This window comes from Indicator indicator, chromosome 8, assembly GCF_027791375.1.
Source record: "Indicator indicator isolate 239-I01 chromosome 8, UM_Iind_1.1, whole genome shotgun sequence".
Taxonomy (NCBI): Eukaryota; Metazoa; Chordata; class Aves; order Piciformes; family Indicatoridae; genus Indicator; species Indicator indicator.
Genome location: NC_072017.1, coordinates 29,561,663 through 29,577,687, shown reverse-complemented (window position 1 = coordinate 29,577,687; position 16,025 = coordinate 29,561,663). Strand labels below are relative to the sequence as shown.

Genomic DNA, 16,025 nt, shown 5'->3' with positions numbered 1-16,025 from the left:
CACAGGAGGCAGCATTGGGACTGACTTGCTCTGCTCTGCTCTAATTCATTCTTCTAAAGGAAAAACCACTGAAGCCTTAGAAGTTCTCCTGGCAATGACAAGAGTGAGCAGATACTCACTGCCCTTCTGGCTTTTCTCATTGTTTTAATTAATCACCTATCAACCCAATGTCTGGAGCACCTCTGCTATGAGGATAGGGTAAAGGAACTGGGATTGTTCAGCCTGGAGAAGAGAAGACTCCGGGGGAATCTTCTAAGTGCCTTCCAGTAGCTGATGGCATCCTACAGAAAGGCTGCAGAGGGACTTTTTACAGGGTGTCCATCAACAGGAAAAGGGGAAATGGATTGAAATGGAAGGAGAATAGGTTTAGGTTGGATCTTCGGAGGAAATTCTTCACTGGGAGGGTGGCAAGACTCTGGAATGGATTGTCCGGAGAGGTTATGGCTGCCCCCTGCCTGGAGATGTTGAAGGCCAGGTTGGATGTGGCCTTGAGTAAGCTGAGCTAGGTGAGAGGTGTCCCTGCCCATGGCAGGGAGGTTGGATTGGATGATCTCTAAGGTCTCTTCCAGCCTAGGCTGTTCTAGGATTCTATGATTCTATTAATATCATTCTCCCTGGTTACTAATGATTATGGAAGGTTATTTTAACACAAAATGTATTTACACATCTTCAAACTCTAGAAACCCATGTTAAATTCTGTCAAGCTGAGGATTTTACTGTCACTTCTGATTCTGAATAAGTAGCACTTGATGTGCTGTATCTTCAAACACATCAACATCAAGTTGTACCAGAAAGGGAGTTGAAAGAGCAATTGTGTGTCATGGTGAAAGCACTTGCTGAGGCTTGTGGGGTGACAGGGGGGAAGGAAACAGTAAAATTACTCAGAGAATAGTTTGCATATTGATTTTTTTTCCTTCTTTCTGTTTCATCTTATGAGGCCACTTGCCTAATGTTTCTTCATTTTCTGCTCAGACCTACCAACTTCAAACAAATCATCTTCAACCAAGCTTTAAGGCATAGGTTTGGTTGGTTTTTTTCCCCAGATTTCTCTAATTCTATTTAAAGTGACTTTATTATCATGAAATAGATATTCTGCTCCAAACAAAACCATTTTGAGGGCCTTACATGAACACACATTATGAATCTGGTACCACATTAAATAATATAAGCAGCAGTCAGCTACTTCAAGTTATTTTAACTGCTATGATAACAGTGCTTCCATATCTGCAGAGAGGCTTTTTAGAGCACAATGACTCATTGCCCTGTGTTTCTAAATGCAGAATGTGTTTTCATTGGTACTTATTTTGTAATTTAGGTTATAATTCAGAAATGAATGCTCTTGCAATACATGTTTGGCTACAGCTGATCCACTTTGCAGAGATGCTGAACATGCCTGGGGATTTCAGAGGGCTGCAGAAGAATCCAGAAGCTCCACCACAGCTCACATAGGCACTGTTATAGCACAGCTACTCAGAGAGTAGTCAGTAGGTGACCAACAGGTACTAATTCCAGCATGGGCTGTAGACTATCACAGTAACACAAGCACAACCCCATTAGCTATACAAACGTATTTGAGCCACTTCCAGTTACTCTTAGGAGAGAAACCATCACAGACCCAGCCCTCCAACAGAGGGCTACAAGGATGCTGAAGGGATTGGAGCACTGCCTGATGAGGAGAGGCTGAGAGTCCTGGGGCTGTTTAATGTGGAGAGGAGAAGGCTGAGAGGGGATTTAGTAAATGTTTATAAATATCTGAGGGCTGGGGGTCAAGAGAGAGGGGACAGTCTCTGCTCAGTTGCACCCTGGGATAGGACAAGGGCCAATGGATATAAACTCCAGCACAGGAGGTTCCACCTCAACATGAGGAGGAATTTCTTCACTGTGACGGTCCCAGAGCACTGGAACAGGATGCCCAGAGAGGTTGTGGAGTCTTCTCTGGAGACTTTCAAGACCCATCTGGATGTGTTCCTGGGTGACCTGTCCTGGATTCCATGGTCCTGCTCTGGCAGAGGGGGGTTGGACTGGATGAACTTCGGAGGTCCCTTCTAACCCCTAACATCCTGTGAGCCTGTTATTGGATCATTCCAAGGACTGATTTCTACTTGTACTCTATATTGTGGACATATTCTGTACACTTAGACCTTGCAATCCGTACACTGATTCCCAGCCCTTGAATCTATTTGGTATTTTAATACCACAGTGGAGACAAAACATTTATCTTCTTTATTCTTTATTGCATAACCCTGATGAGTTAACCTGGAGTCAAGATACAACTGCAATCCCGTGATGGCATGGCAGTAAGTTACTTTTAAATGCCATTATTAAGCATACTTTGGATTATGAATGTCAAAGTAAACGTAGTTTCTTCAGTAATAGCTTTAAAATGGCTCCAGATAGTCATCTGTGCCCTTTCAGAATGGTTTCGTTGTCTAGCCAGAGAAATAAAAGGGTAAATGAAAAGCAAGCAGAACCCAAACTGAACTTATTTACTACTTCATTTTTCAATATCCAAAAAGCATCAATTAGTTCTAAGTAGTTATTTTGCTTATAATTGTAACTCCAGTATTCATTCTGCTGGTAGTTCCCTACATCACAACAATTCAGTTAGTCACTATATAGTGCTCTCTAACAATAGCAACAAACAGAGTCCAGCATCTTCCCTTACTTGGCAATCAAGGCACAGCAGTACTTTAGAATGTGAACACTCTTTTTTCCCCAAATACAACTGGGATAAGTCTGAAATCTATTAATGAGACCAGAAAGTAACCACAGGATTTCACAAGAGATGTCTAAAACATCAAGTGCTTGATTAGCCTATGAAACTCACTAGAAAGCAGCCCTTCTTTAAAAAAAAAATGGAAAATGGGCAGAAGTGTTGGAATGTGCTGCACAGGGAGGTGGTGGAGTCACCATCCTTGCAGGTGTTCAGGAGGGGATTGGATGTGGCACTTGGTGACATGGTTTAGTAGTCATGAGGTCTTGGGTGACAGGTTGGACTTCGGTGATCCTTGAGGTCTTTTCCAACCTTATTGATTCTGTGATTCTGTGAACTGTTTCCCCCAAAATTGTCTTTCTATATTCTAGAATTTTATAATATTATTTATAGGTACAGACTCTCAAACTACTGCTTTTGTATTGTTTCATAACCAGGGTTGAGCTACTGCCTAAAACCCAGGCCAATGGCTTCACATTGATGATGTATAACTAGTCCTGAACTTCCTCTTCTGAAGGAAATCACTTTATATCTTAGAGGGCTTTGTCCGTGTCTTATTTCTCAGTAGGAGCAGGACCATATGGGACAATAAGGTATTAAAAAACATACACAAATAAGATAGGACTATGTGGCTGCAGGATTCCATAGAAGGAAAAACAAACAAACAAAACCCCAAACAAACCAACCAACCAACCAACCAAAAAAAACCCAAATCAAACCAACCAACCAATAACAAAACAAAACAAAACAAAAAAAAAAAAAAAAAAAAAAAAAAACCCAAGCAGAACATAGAATCACAGAACTGTCAGGGTTGGAAGGGACCTCAAGGATCAGCCAGTTCCGACCCCCCTGCCATGGGCAGGGACACCTCACACTACAGCAGGTTGCTCACAGCTACATCCAGCCTGGCTGCAAAAACCTCCAGGGATGAGGCTTCCACCACCTCCCTGAGCAACCTGTGCAATCTCACCACCCTCATGGGGAAGAACTTCTTCCTAACATCCAATCTGAATCTCCCCACTTCTAGTTTTGCTCCATTCCCCCCAGTCCTATCACTCCCCGACACCCTCAGAAGTCCCTCCCCAGCTATCTTCTTCAGATACTGGAAGGCCACAAGAATGCTCCCTGGGAGCCTTCTCTTCTCCAGACTGCACAACCCCAACTCTCTCAGTCTGTCTCCAGAGCAGAGCAGCTCCAGCCCTCTGCTCATCCTCATGGCCCTTCTCTGGACACCTTCCAACACCTACAGATCCTTCTTGTAACATAGGCTCCAGAACTGGACACAGAGCTGCAGGTGGACACAGAGCTCAGCAGAGTGGAGCAGAGGGGGAGAATTCCCTCCCTGGCCCTGCTGGCCACACTTCTCTTGCTGCAGCCCAGGCTCTGGTTAGTTCTCTGGGCTGCAAGTGCTCACCGCTCCTGTTGAGCTTCTCATCCACCAGCACCTGCAAGGCCTCTTCTTCAGGGCTGCTCTCTAGCCAGTCCATACACCTGCCTTTTGCATTTCTGGCCCCCTGGCTCTGCTACAGCTGAATGGCCATTTCACCCTACATGCTTGGCAAAATGTACTTGCACTACAGCTGTACTGTCATTGAGAAAATCAGTTAAGCATTGCAGAGTCCCTCTGGCACCATTGATTGTTCTCCAACAAGCACTGAAAAAAACAGAATAGGGAAAACACACTGTGCCTGGGGTGGGGACTCCACATCATCAGCAATCATAAGGATTTCTATACATTATGTCATATTTGGTTAGTATTATTTAGGCTAAGGCTTAACATATCACTGAGTCATGATTCCTTTTGCACCTTCCGAAGGCTTGTAGATTTTCCTTGTAGCAAAAGTCCTGGCCATGGAAATCTGCATGTCCTAGAAACTGCTCTGTAGAATGTCTTGGTATTTCATGTCATATCAGCACAGGAAAGGGTATGATTTTTCCTTTGCAGATGAAACTAGAACTAGACCTCATACCGGCTGAGAGCCACTTCTGAACGGGAAGGGTCAGCAAATGCAAACTCGTCAGCGGGATCAGAATGTTAATTGCAGTATGTTCGAATTATTTGCTTTCAGCTGCTTTGAATACACCATCCATCACAGATAAATTACAGTAATTTAATTGCCTTCTGCCTGTTGTTTTTCAAGGGGAACCCTGCCCTCCACCTCCCCCAAACAACAAAACAGCCTTTAAATAGTTGCAAAATGAGCAATATGAAGAATTACTTCGTATTTTTTCTTTCTTGATTTCCCCACCAGAACAGGGCAGCTGCTTAAGGAGTGTGCTGGAGAAGCTACACCAATAGAACACCTCACCTGCAATCACTTAATTAAGGACCTTCAGGGAATCTTTGTTCCATGCCATTGTGAGTCCATTAGGAAACATCAGGATTAGCCTGCTTCCTGCAGTGCTTCCTTTTGTCCTGTAAAGCTGAATGCAAACAGGAGTGCAGAGACTGCAGCGCTGCACCCCGCGCCTGCGGCCAGGAAATGTGGCTTTGGCGCACACGGGTGCTCGGCCTCCAGAAGAGTTCCTACTGCAGGGTGTTTTTCAGGCTGTTGTTTTGTTCCCTGTGGCTTATTGCACGAATTGCATTTAAATATATTTTAGCACTGAATTCAAAAAGAACCATAAAATATCCAGACATGAGCCTCGGTTTAGGCTGCAGCTATATCGGACACTTCCTTGAAAAATATTTGAGGTACTTACTCTTCCATAAGCATAATATTTAGTATCATACTCCAATTAACACAGGCTCACAGGCTCACAGCATGTTAGGGGTTGGAAGGGACCTCCATAGATCTTCCAGTCCGATCCCCCTGCCAGAGCAGGACTGTAGAATCCAGCACAGGTCACACAGGAACACATCCAGACAGGGCTGGAAAGGCTCCAGAGAAGGAGACTCCACAACCTCTCTGGGCAGCCTGTTCCAGTGCTCTGGGACCCTCACAGTGAAGAAGCCCCTTGTCCTATCCCAGGTTGCAACTGAGCAGAGCCTGTCCCCTCCCTCTTGACACTCAACCCTCAGGTATTTATTGATATTGATTAAATCCCATCTCAATCTTCTGTGTTTTCATCCAGAGAGACTTCACAAAGATGAGTAGAGAAATGATTTTTTCAAATCTTGAGACTTGTGCTCATAACTGCCCTGGAGATCTAACTGAATTTACTGTACTGTTAAAGCTTTCAGTGCAAAACCATCTCCATTACTCCTAACATCATTTGTATCTGCAACTTGCTGCTGAGTTCAAACTTTAAAGATGTGAGGCCTTTAAAGTTTTCACAAGCATTTCATAAATTAGTAAAATCTTTTCACTGTCACAGGAAGACCTCCTTTATGCCCTGATCCTCCTGCTGTGTGCTGAGTGCTGAGGCAAGAAAAGACGAAACACATCATGGGATGGAAACACCCTCACCACTGCTCCAGAAACACATTTAATCATACATGGAAACAGTCTCATTTTGTTCTCTTCACACTCCTGAAAATCAGCTGAATGGCCAAAAAAAGTCTTGCAAATAGAAGCTGAGAGGGAAGACTCACAGCCTTCCAGGTGAACATCCCTCCTCCCAGGTCTCTGTGTCCTGCTCCCGTAGGATGCTTGAGAGGTTGAGCCAAGGGACATGAGAAGAAATAAAACAAACATATGACTGCTGTTCAGTACATCTATATCATTAATTATTTAAAACTAAAACCTGTAAGACTTTGCTGATCACAGTCTCACAGGATGTCAGAGGTTGGAAGGGACCTCAGGTCCAACCCCTCTGCCAGAGCAGGATCACATAGGGTAGTCTGCACAGGAATGCATCCAGGTGAGATTTTGAAAGCCTCCAGAGAAAGAGACTCCATAACCTCTCTGGGCAGCCTGCTCCAGGGCTCTGTCACCCTCACTGCAAAGAAGTTTCTCCTCATGTTGAACTGAAATCTTCTATGTTCTAGTTTGTCTCCGTTGTTCCTTGGCTTATTGCTGTGCACCACCCAAAAGAGCCTGGCCCCCTCCACGTGACCCCCACCCCTCAGCTTTTGATAGACATTGATCAGATCCCCTCTCAGCCTTCTCTTCTCCAGACTAAACAGCCCCAGGGCTCTCAGGCTATCTTCACAGGGAGATGCTCAAGTCCCCTAAGCATCCTCCTGGCTCTCCCTTGGAATCTCTCCTGCAGGTCTCTGTCTCTCTTGAACTGGGGAGCCCAAAACTGGACACAGGATTGCAGCTGTGGTCTCAGCAGGGCAGAGCAGAGCAGAGGGGGAGAAGAACTTCCCTAGCCCTGCTGGACACCTTTCTTGATACATCCCAGGATTCATTGGCTCTCTTGGCCACAAGGGCACATTGCTGTCCCATGCAGAACTTGCTGTCCACCAGCACTCCAAGGTCTTTCTCTGTGGAGCTGCTCTCCAGCAGGGCAGCCTCTGACCTGTCCTGGTACCTGTTGTTATTTCTCCCCAGATGCAGGACATTGCACTTGTCCTTATTGAACTCCATGAGGTTTGCCTGCAGCCAGCTCTCCAGCCCATCCAGGTCACATTGGATGTCAGCACAGCCTGACAGCGACACCCCAGTTTTGTATCATCAGAACTTGCTGCGGGTACTCTCAATGCCCTCAGCCAGGTTATTGATGAAGATACTGAACAAAACTGGACCCAGTACTGATCCCTGGGGGACACCACTGGCCACAGGCCTCCAAGTTGACTCTGTACCACTGATGCCTTACTGTGGCCAATGTCAGAAGACAAAAAGAAGAAAGGAGCCACTGCTCTTTTCCCTGCATTGTAAATACAGCCATAATGTTCCTAACCTAGAAGCATTCCCTTATTTTAATTAACTCTGTTTATTTTCTCCATATAAGTGACTATTAGATTGTTTTATAAGGTCAGGAATGCATAACAGAAATTAATACTTTGTGTTCTCCAAACCAGAAAAATATCAGAATAGTATTTCCAATGAAGTCCAAAGAATAAATCAACAAACACCTTTTGTTTTAGAAGTGTTAGGTAGGAAAATAAAATAAAAATAATCTCCAGTTTATGAAGAATCAGTACTGCTGAAAGACAAACTACAGGTGCTTTCAATCAGCTGACAGCAGCCTACTTTTACCATCTTCTGTAGAGTGCAACCAAATTTCATTCTCTAAGATTTCCCAGCCAATGAGTGTGAAGAGGTCAACAGAAACCTTTAGCTGAGTGTTCTTCTGCTGAACACAATATAGGCTCAAATGCCACTACCTGGGAGAGGGGTGGCAGTGTCAATGAAGCTAAAATCACAACTAGATTGTAGTTTTACTTACAGACAGAAACTGGTAAGCAAAAATATTATCAAGTGGGCAGGTACCACCACACATGGCATATTTGAGGAGACTGATTCACAAAGTCAGCCCAGGTTCAGACTTCATTGCCTGGCAACTCTTCACCTTCTTAAGGCTGGCCCTGGGTGCTATCAGAAAAATAAAATGAAATAAAAAAGTCCCTTTCTAATGAGAGTGAAAATATACTATATTTATTCAGGTAGGAGTGAATAAGTGAAGCTGATGCTAGCAGATGCACAGCACATGGCCACGACAGTGGTGGACAACAAGTTCTGCATGGGACAGCAGTGTGCCCTGGTGGCCAAGAAGCCAATGGGATCCTGGGGTGCATTCAGAGAAGTGTGTCCAGCAGAGCCAGGGAGGTTCTCCTCTCCCTCTGCTCTGTCCTGATGCTACCTCACCTGGAATATTGCATCCAGTTCTGGCCTCCCCAGTTCAAGAGGGGCAGGGATCTGCTGGAGAGAGTCCAAGTGAGGGCTACAAGGATGCTGAAGGGACTGGAGAACTGCCTGATGAGGAGAGGCTGAGAGCCCTGGGACTATTTAGTGTGGAGAGGAGAAGACGGAGAGGGGATCTGATCAATGTCTCTCAATAGCTGAGGGCTGGGGGTCAAGGAGGGGACAGGGACGGGCTCTGCTCAGTTGTGTGCTGTGATTGGACAAGGGACAGTGAATATAAACTACAGCACAGGAGGTTCCACCTCAACATGAGGAAGAGCTTCTTTACTCTGAGAGTCACAGAGCACTGGAACAGGCTGCCCAGAGAGGTTGTGGAGTCTCCTTCTCTGGAGCCTTTGCAGCCCTGTCTGGATGTGTTCCTGTGTGACCTGTGCTGGATTCATGGTCCTGCTCTGGCAGGGAGGGGTTGGATTCAAAGATCTCTGAAGGTCCCTTCCAGCCCCTAACATCCTGTGAGCCTGTGACAGTCAACACCCAAATGAATCCAAACTTCAAAAACTCTCCACAAGTCCCAGTGAGAAAAATCCCACATTGAAGATCTTGGTAAAGGTTTTATGTATTGAAGGAGTGGCTCAGAGAGTGGAAAATCAGAGACAAAGTGGGAGTGAGGCTGATGGCAAGTACAGACCAAGCGACTCCCCCAGCAGTACTGTCTCCTCAACATTCACAGACTTGGATTTCTTTTCTCAAAAGGCACTATGAATTCATTATACAGAATAATAAGGCTTTTCACAACAGAAACTATTGCTGATATTAAAGGAGACACAATACAGGCAAGCAGAACAGGCTGCAGAGAAAGCACAGCCCCGAAGGAGGTAGGCACATGTGGTGACACTGAGATACTGAGGATTGCTCTGAACATCAACCCATACCTAGGGGAAGCTGAGCTAGGCTCAGCCCTCCTGGAAGGAATACCACAAGACATGAATCCACACTTCTGGATCGTTTCTTTATCCAGGTAGTGAACCCCAGGTATTTGTACCCGTGCTATCTTTTCTTCCCAACATTCCTGCTTCCTGCCATCCTGCTTCCTTGCAGTCATGCTTCCTGTAGCTTAACTGCCTGATCCCTAAATCTCAATGTCAAAGCCTGCACATGAAAACTAATTGTAAGCATCCCATGGGTGCTGACAGTAAACTGATGACTAAAATATTCAATGCTAGCATAAGGCCAACTTTATGCATATACTCTCCAGCCTAACAAATAAAGGTCTATTAACCCTGCTTATAGTTTTCACCTGTGAAAAACATGGAATACTGTAGCTTTCCTTAGAGAAGGACAGGGAGACTCCATTACCTACACATTACAAGTCACAGAGCATTGGTACTTGTGGTAGTTTCAGGCTGTGCCTTGAAAATTTCCCACAGATCTTGAACAGAAAGTGGTAGAATGTAAATAAATCACCACTGGGTGTAAAAAGGAAAATAATGAAGTTCTAAACCATCCCCTTGGACAGACTACTAACAACATTGGTTTAGACCAACTCTCCTTCTCTCTTTTCAGCTTCCTCCCTCTGAGAGATACTAACTTGCACTTCTGTTTGGCTTTGCTGGCCTTGGCTGGGTTCTTTGTTGTGGCTGAGTATCTTAACACACAACTCTCTGCTCTTTCTCTTGTCCCTTGTGTACAGGGTGGGGAGAGAGGAAGAGAGAGAGAGGGAAGGGGAAGCTATTAGCTCCTCTGGTTAGGTCCAGGGGGGTCCTTGTGCTGTTTAGGAATTGTAAATACTTTTAAATACTGTAAACATTGTATATTTATACATACTCATTGCATTCCATTTTAGGTTGTAGTTTTCCTTGTAAATGCAGCTTCATTTGCTTCCAACAGAGCTGGTCTGGCAATTTAATGTTGGGGGAGAATTTTCAACCCTCCACAGTGCCTCCTGGTAGAAGTTGAAATCTAGAGTCATTTCCAGCATTAAGTCAAGTGAGTTGGGAGGAGAGAGTGGCAGAGACATGACAGCAACCACAGAGCCCCACAAGGGAAACAGAACAATTCCCTGCCCTAAAGAAATAACACTGGCTTTCTCCAGCTATTCTCTTAGTGCAGAGGATAAGATTATTCACTGCCAAAGCTTGAAACTTTACAACAACTCATAAAATCCCAGCATATGGTTATTATCTATGGTAGAGTTTATTTTTACATCTGCTTCCTTTGGTCCTTTGTAACACCAAAGATCAGATATGCAGGTCAATGTCAACAAATGCAAATTATACTTTAAAGAAAATCCTAGAAGAAAACTTTAGATAATGAGCTATTTTAACAACAAAATGAAGACAGTTACAATCCTTTTGAAGAAATGGGATGTAAAAGCCATTGTTGCTTCACAGAAAAGCTTAACAAGGTCTTGTAGTGAGTCCTGCTTTTATTGCATTTTTTTACAACTGCTTGAAATACCTTCCAGAAAACATTCTGCAGATATTTACTTCCCAGCAATAGATGACTCTAATAAAGCAGATAATACCCTCTCATTCCCTTCCTGTGCATTTCAGCTTCAGCAGTATGACCAAATGACAAGCATGAATTGATTTTTCTATTGAAGCAAAGCAGGAGATACCTCCCAGATGTTAGAAAGGAGTGGATGAAAAAGAGTGTGCAGTTTTGGGCTCCCAAATTCCAGAGAGACAGAGACCTCCTGGAGAGAATCCAAAAGAGCCAGAAGGATGTTTAGGGGACTTGAGCATCTCCCCTGTGAAGAGAGCCTGAGAGCCCTGGGGCTGTTTAGTCTGCAGAAGAGAAGGCTGAGAGGGGATCTGATCAATGTCTATCAATAGCTGAGGGCTGGGGGTCAAGTGGAGGGGGCCAGGCTCTTTTGGGTGGTGCACAGCAATAAGCCAAGGAACAATGGAGACAAAGTTGAACAGAGAAGGTTTCAGCTCAAGGAGGAGAAACTTCTTTGCAGTGAGGGTGACAGAGCCCTGGAGCAGGCTGCCCAGAGAGGTTGTGGAGTCTCCTTCTCTGGAGACTTTCCAACCCCACCTGGATGCATTCCTGTGAAGACTCCCCTGGGTGCTCCTGCTCTGGCAGAAGGGTTGGACTGGATGATCTCTGGAGCCCCCTTCCAACCTCTAATGTCCTGTGGTACTGTGAGGGAACGCTTATCAGAAAAAGATCCAAAAGAGGAAAGAACTTGACTGAACTGATTTTGTGCTCACAGGAAGTGTTACACACATTGCTGCTTAAAACTGCTTGGTATTAACTGCTCATTTTTAACACCCTATACCCCACTAATTGTATTTACAGTTCCTGTGGGTGGTTTTGGGAAGTAGCTGTAATTCAAGCATTAGCAAAGCCTTGCTTTGTCACATTAAAAACAAGTACTCCTAACGAGAGGTTTATGAAGCATCCATGGATTTTATGGGAAAATGACAAAAAAAAAAAAGAACAACAAAGGGAAAAGAAGAGGGAGCAACACGGTGGATCATTTGCCTAGCTTCTCTCTAGAATGGGTACAGACTGTTATGTGTGTGAGAGAGAGAACAGCAAGGGGTGCACTGGCAAGCAGGCCCCTGTGCCAGTGAGAAAGTATTTCTATTCTGACATAACTCTTTTCAACAATCTGAAGTATCTATCAGTCTGCTTTTTTTTGTCACTCTTGATAAAATGCAGAAGTGATTGCAATAATTGCACATGCCTAATCTTAGATGAGAAAGCCTGGGGAAAATTATGCCTTCTGTACCAGGAGTTGATTAAAGGCAACATTTTAAAATCATGGAATTACAGAATCATCATCCAGACTGGAAAAGGCCTCTGAAATCATCCAGCCCAGCCACTTCATCCACCCCACCAAGTCTGTCGTTATTCCAGGTCCCCAAGCACCAGCTCTAGATGGCTCTTAAACACCTACAGGGATGGTGACTCAACCACCTCCCTGGGCAGCTGTTCCCTCACAACCCCTTTCATGAAAAATTTGTTCCTAACGTCCAGCCTAAACCTCCTCTGGCACAGCTTGAGGCCATTCCCTCCTGTTTTGTCATGAGTTACTTGTGGGAAGAGACCTGTGCCTGCCTCTCTACAACCTCCTTTTAGGTAGCTGCAGAGAGCAATGAGGTCTCCCCTCAGTCTCCTCTTCTGCAGACTAACCAGCCCCAGCTCCCTCAGCCTCTCCTCACACCTTGCTCTCCAGCCCCTCACCAGCTCAGTTCCCTTCTCTGTCCCAGCTCCAGCCCCTCCAGGTCCTGCCTGTGCTGCAGTGCCCAACACTGAGCTCAGCACTCGAGGTGCAGCCTCCCCAGCACTGATTGCAGAGGGACAATCCCCTCCCTGCTCCTGCTGCCCACACTGGTGCTGAGCCAGGCCAGGATGCCCTTGGCCCTCTTGGTCCCCTGGGCACACTGCTGGCTCATGTTCAGCCTCCTGTCAGTCAGTGCCCCCAGGTCCTTTTCCCCACACCTCTCTCCAGCCACTCTCCCCCAAGCCTGTAGCATTCATGAGGTTGTTGTGGCCCAGGTGCAGGACCTGGCACTTGGCCTTGGTGAAGCTCACACAGATGACCTCAGCCCATGGGTCCAACCTATCCTGGTCCCTCTGTAGAGCCTCCCTACCCTCAAGCAGATCAACACTCCCACATAACTCCATGTCACCTGCAGACTCACTGAGGGTGCCCTGGATCCCCTCATCCAAATCACTGACAAAGAAATTGGACAGGGCTAGTCCCAGTACTGAGCCCTGTGGAACACCACCTGTGACTGGCCTGCAGGTGGATTCAACTCCATTGCCAGTGCTTTACCCAGCAGAGTGTTTGCCCATCCAAGCCACAAGCAGACAGGTTTTTAATGAGGATGCCATGAGAAACTGTGTCAGAAGCCTTGCAGGAGTCCACAGCCTTTCCCCCAACCCCTAGGCGGGGCACCTTGTCATAGACATTGTCTGGCCAAAGGATTCAAATACGATACAGAAAACTCTTAATGGTTTAATAGCTGGAATAGAAAGGTGACAAATGGCATTGTCCTTTATTCAGCCTGCACACAGCTGTAGTTATGCCCAAGAAAACCACCTTCCTGATATTGCTGTGCTCTAGGCACTGAACAGCAGCATGCCAATAAAAGCACTTGCACAGAATTTCTCCACTACGTTTCACAGACTCTGATGGGAATGGATTCAAAACTTTTTAATTTCCAGTTGCCTATTAAAGCCATTCCGCACTTTAAATAACCACCTGCAGCAGTCCCAAAGTTCATTAATTCTCTGAAGGCAGAGCTACTGACCAAAAGAATGACTACAATACTTTTTAATTTAGCTACTTTTCAGACAAAGGCCCTAGTCCCTAAAATGATGAATCAGAAAGCAAATAGTCTCCATAACTGTAAATGCTGATTGCTGCCCAAGGTAACTATAACACCACTGTGTGGGTTGGTAAGTTTCCATTATAGCACAATGCTACAATTCCTTGCATCATGAAATTACTATTTCTTTCATGACTGCATATATTCTAAATCAGGGAAAAGAAAAAAAAAAGCATGAGCAAATATTTCCTATAGGTTAAATTCTTCCTGACACTGCTTTGCTTAAACTGGGCCATTAATTAATGAGACAACCAGTACTGAATCACAGAATCACAGACCACATCTGGTTGGAAGAGACTTCCTAGCTCATCCAGTCCAACCCTCAACCCAGCACTGCAGGGTCAACACCAAACCATGTCCCTAAGCACCAGCTCCACACACTGCTTGAACACCTCCAGGGATGGGGACTCCAGCACTGCCCTGGGCAGACCATTCCAATGGCTGAGATCCCTCTCTGCAAAGAAATATTTCCTATCATCCAGCCTCAACCTCCTCTGAAACTATTTCTTCTGCTCCTGTTTCTTGCCACCAAGGAGCAGAGGCTGTCCCCTCCTCATTCCAACCTCACTTCACGGAGCTGTAGACAGCAATGAGGCCTCTCCTCAGCCTCCTCTTCTCCAGCCTGAACACCCCCAGCTCCCTCAGCCCCTCCTGGTAGCCCAGGTGCTCCAGGCCCTTCTCCAGCCTTGTTGCCCTTCTCTGGACAGGCTCCAGCCCTTCAATGTCCTTCCTGGAGTGAGGGGCCCACAACTGAACACAGCACACTGTGCTGAGCACAGGGGGATGATCACCTCCTGTCCCTGCTGCCCACCCTGGTTCTGATCCCAGCCAGGATGCCATTGGCTTTCTTGGCCACCTGGGCACTGCTGGCTCATATTTAGTGCATGGTCAACCAACACCTCCAGGTCTGTCTCTGAGTCGCAGCTTTCCAACCACACATCCCCAGGTCTGTAGCTCCCCATGGGGTTGTTGTGACTCAGGTGCAGGACCTGGCACTTGGCCTTGTTGAACTTCATATGATTAGCCTTGGCCCATGGATCTCACCTGTCCAGGTCCCACTGCAAAGCCTCCCTATGCTCTACCAAATGGACACAGCTTGGTGTCATCTGCCATGAAGTCTCTAACCATCCAAGGTCCTGAGAAAGAGCCTTGTAGCTTCAGGTTTTGTATTTTCTTAGCAGATAATGTTCATTGCTTCTGTTCATTCCAATGCATCCTTTCTTTACCACAGTTTTGAAAGAAAGAAGGTTCCAGTGCACACTGGAAGCACTGTCCTGAATCACCACATACTACATTGCTATACTCCTTGAGGAGGCAAAGCATCAGTGTTCTGAGAGTTGCTTTTCTTCCTTTTCCTGACACTTCCCTGTGTTATCAGAGTATAGAACAAACAACTCAGCTGCTAGTAGAGAAAGTTTACCAGGGTGAAATTTAACAATGAGGCATTTGAAAGCAGGTATGGCTATTGTTATAGCACAGTAGGTGGTCTGCTGTGTGGAAGAGTCCAGGAACAGTGGTGGTCAAAAGGGGAAGTACTGAATGAAGAAGGCAACTCCACTGACCAAGTATAAGCCAGCATATGCTTGTAGTGGCAAGTCATTGCAATTCCAAAATGGTTCTAAAAAAATAAATCTCTGTCACATTTTAGATAATTCCCTAATAGGAAATAGGATTTCTTTGATAGGTCATTTATTCAGAAGAAATAAGTCACCGAGTTTACTCCTGATGAAGATAGATCAGAGATTCAATTTCATTGCTCAAAATAGAGTTAGGTAAATATAAGACTCTGCAGTTTGATGTCTGAATGAAAAAGATCAGATCAATCAGGAATATTTTATTAGGCCTAAAGTGAAATATTACGTTAACTGGAGAATTATTGACTCTGCTAACCTTATTTTTGAGTTAAAAAGCATCACCAGTTTGAAAAGTCACTGTCACTTGGAAGAACTTGAAACTAATGGTTAAAAGAGAGACCTAATACAAATTACTGTGGTTAGTAGCTGAATTGTCTTAGACTAACTGCACAGCAATTGGCAAACAGAAAATAAACTCTAAAGAAAGATGCAGCTTCAGAAGAGTGCATTTTTTACCTTCCTTCCACCCCTACCAATGCTCCCCAACTTGCACACTCAGAGAAGCCTTGTCTGGAAGGAGTTTCTCCTGCCTCCTGCCTGGTGCTACCACCATCTCAAGGTGAGCTCAGTCATTCCTCTGCATCCTGAAAACCTTTGAGGATGGAGATTATACATCTTGGACAACCTGCTCCAGGGAAAA

The 16,025-nt window shown here is 45.3% G+C and overlaps 1 protein-coding gene across 2 annotated transcripts in view; it reads right to left on the bottom strand.

The window, feature by feature from the left end:
* The window catches only part of CCSER1 (coiled-coil serine rich protein 1), an 816,857-nt gene that overhangs the window by 184,277 nt on the left and 616,555 nt on the right, over positions 1–16,025 (bottom strand). The window lies entirely within an intron of this gene.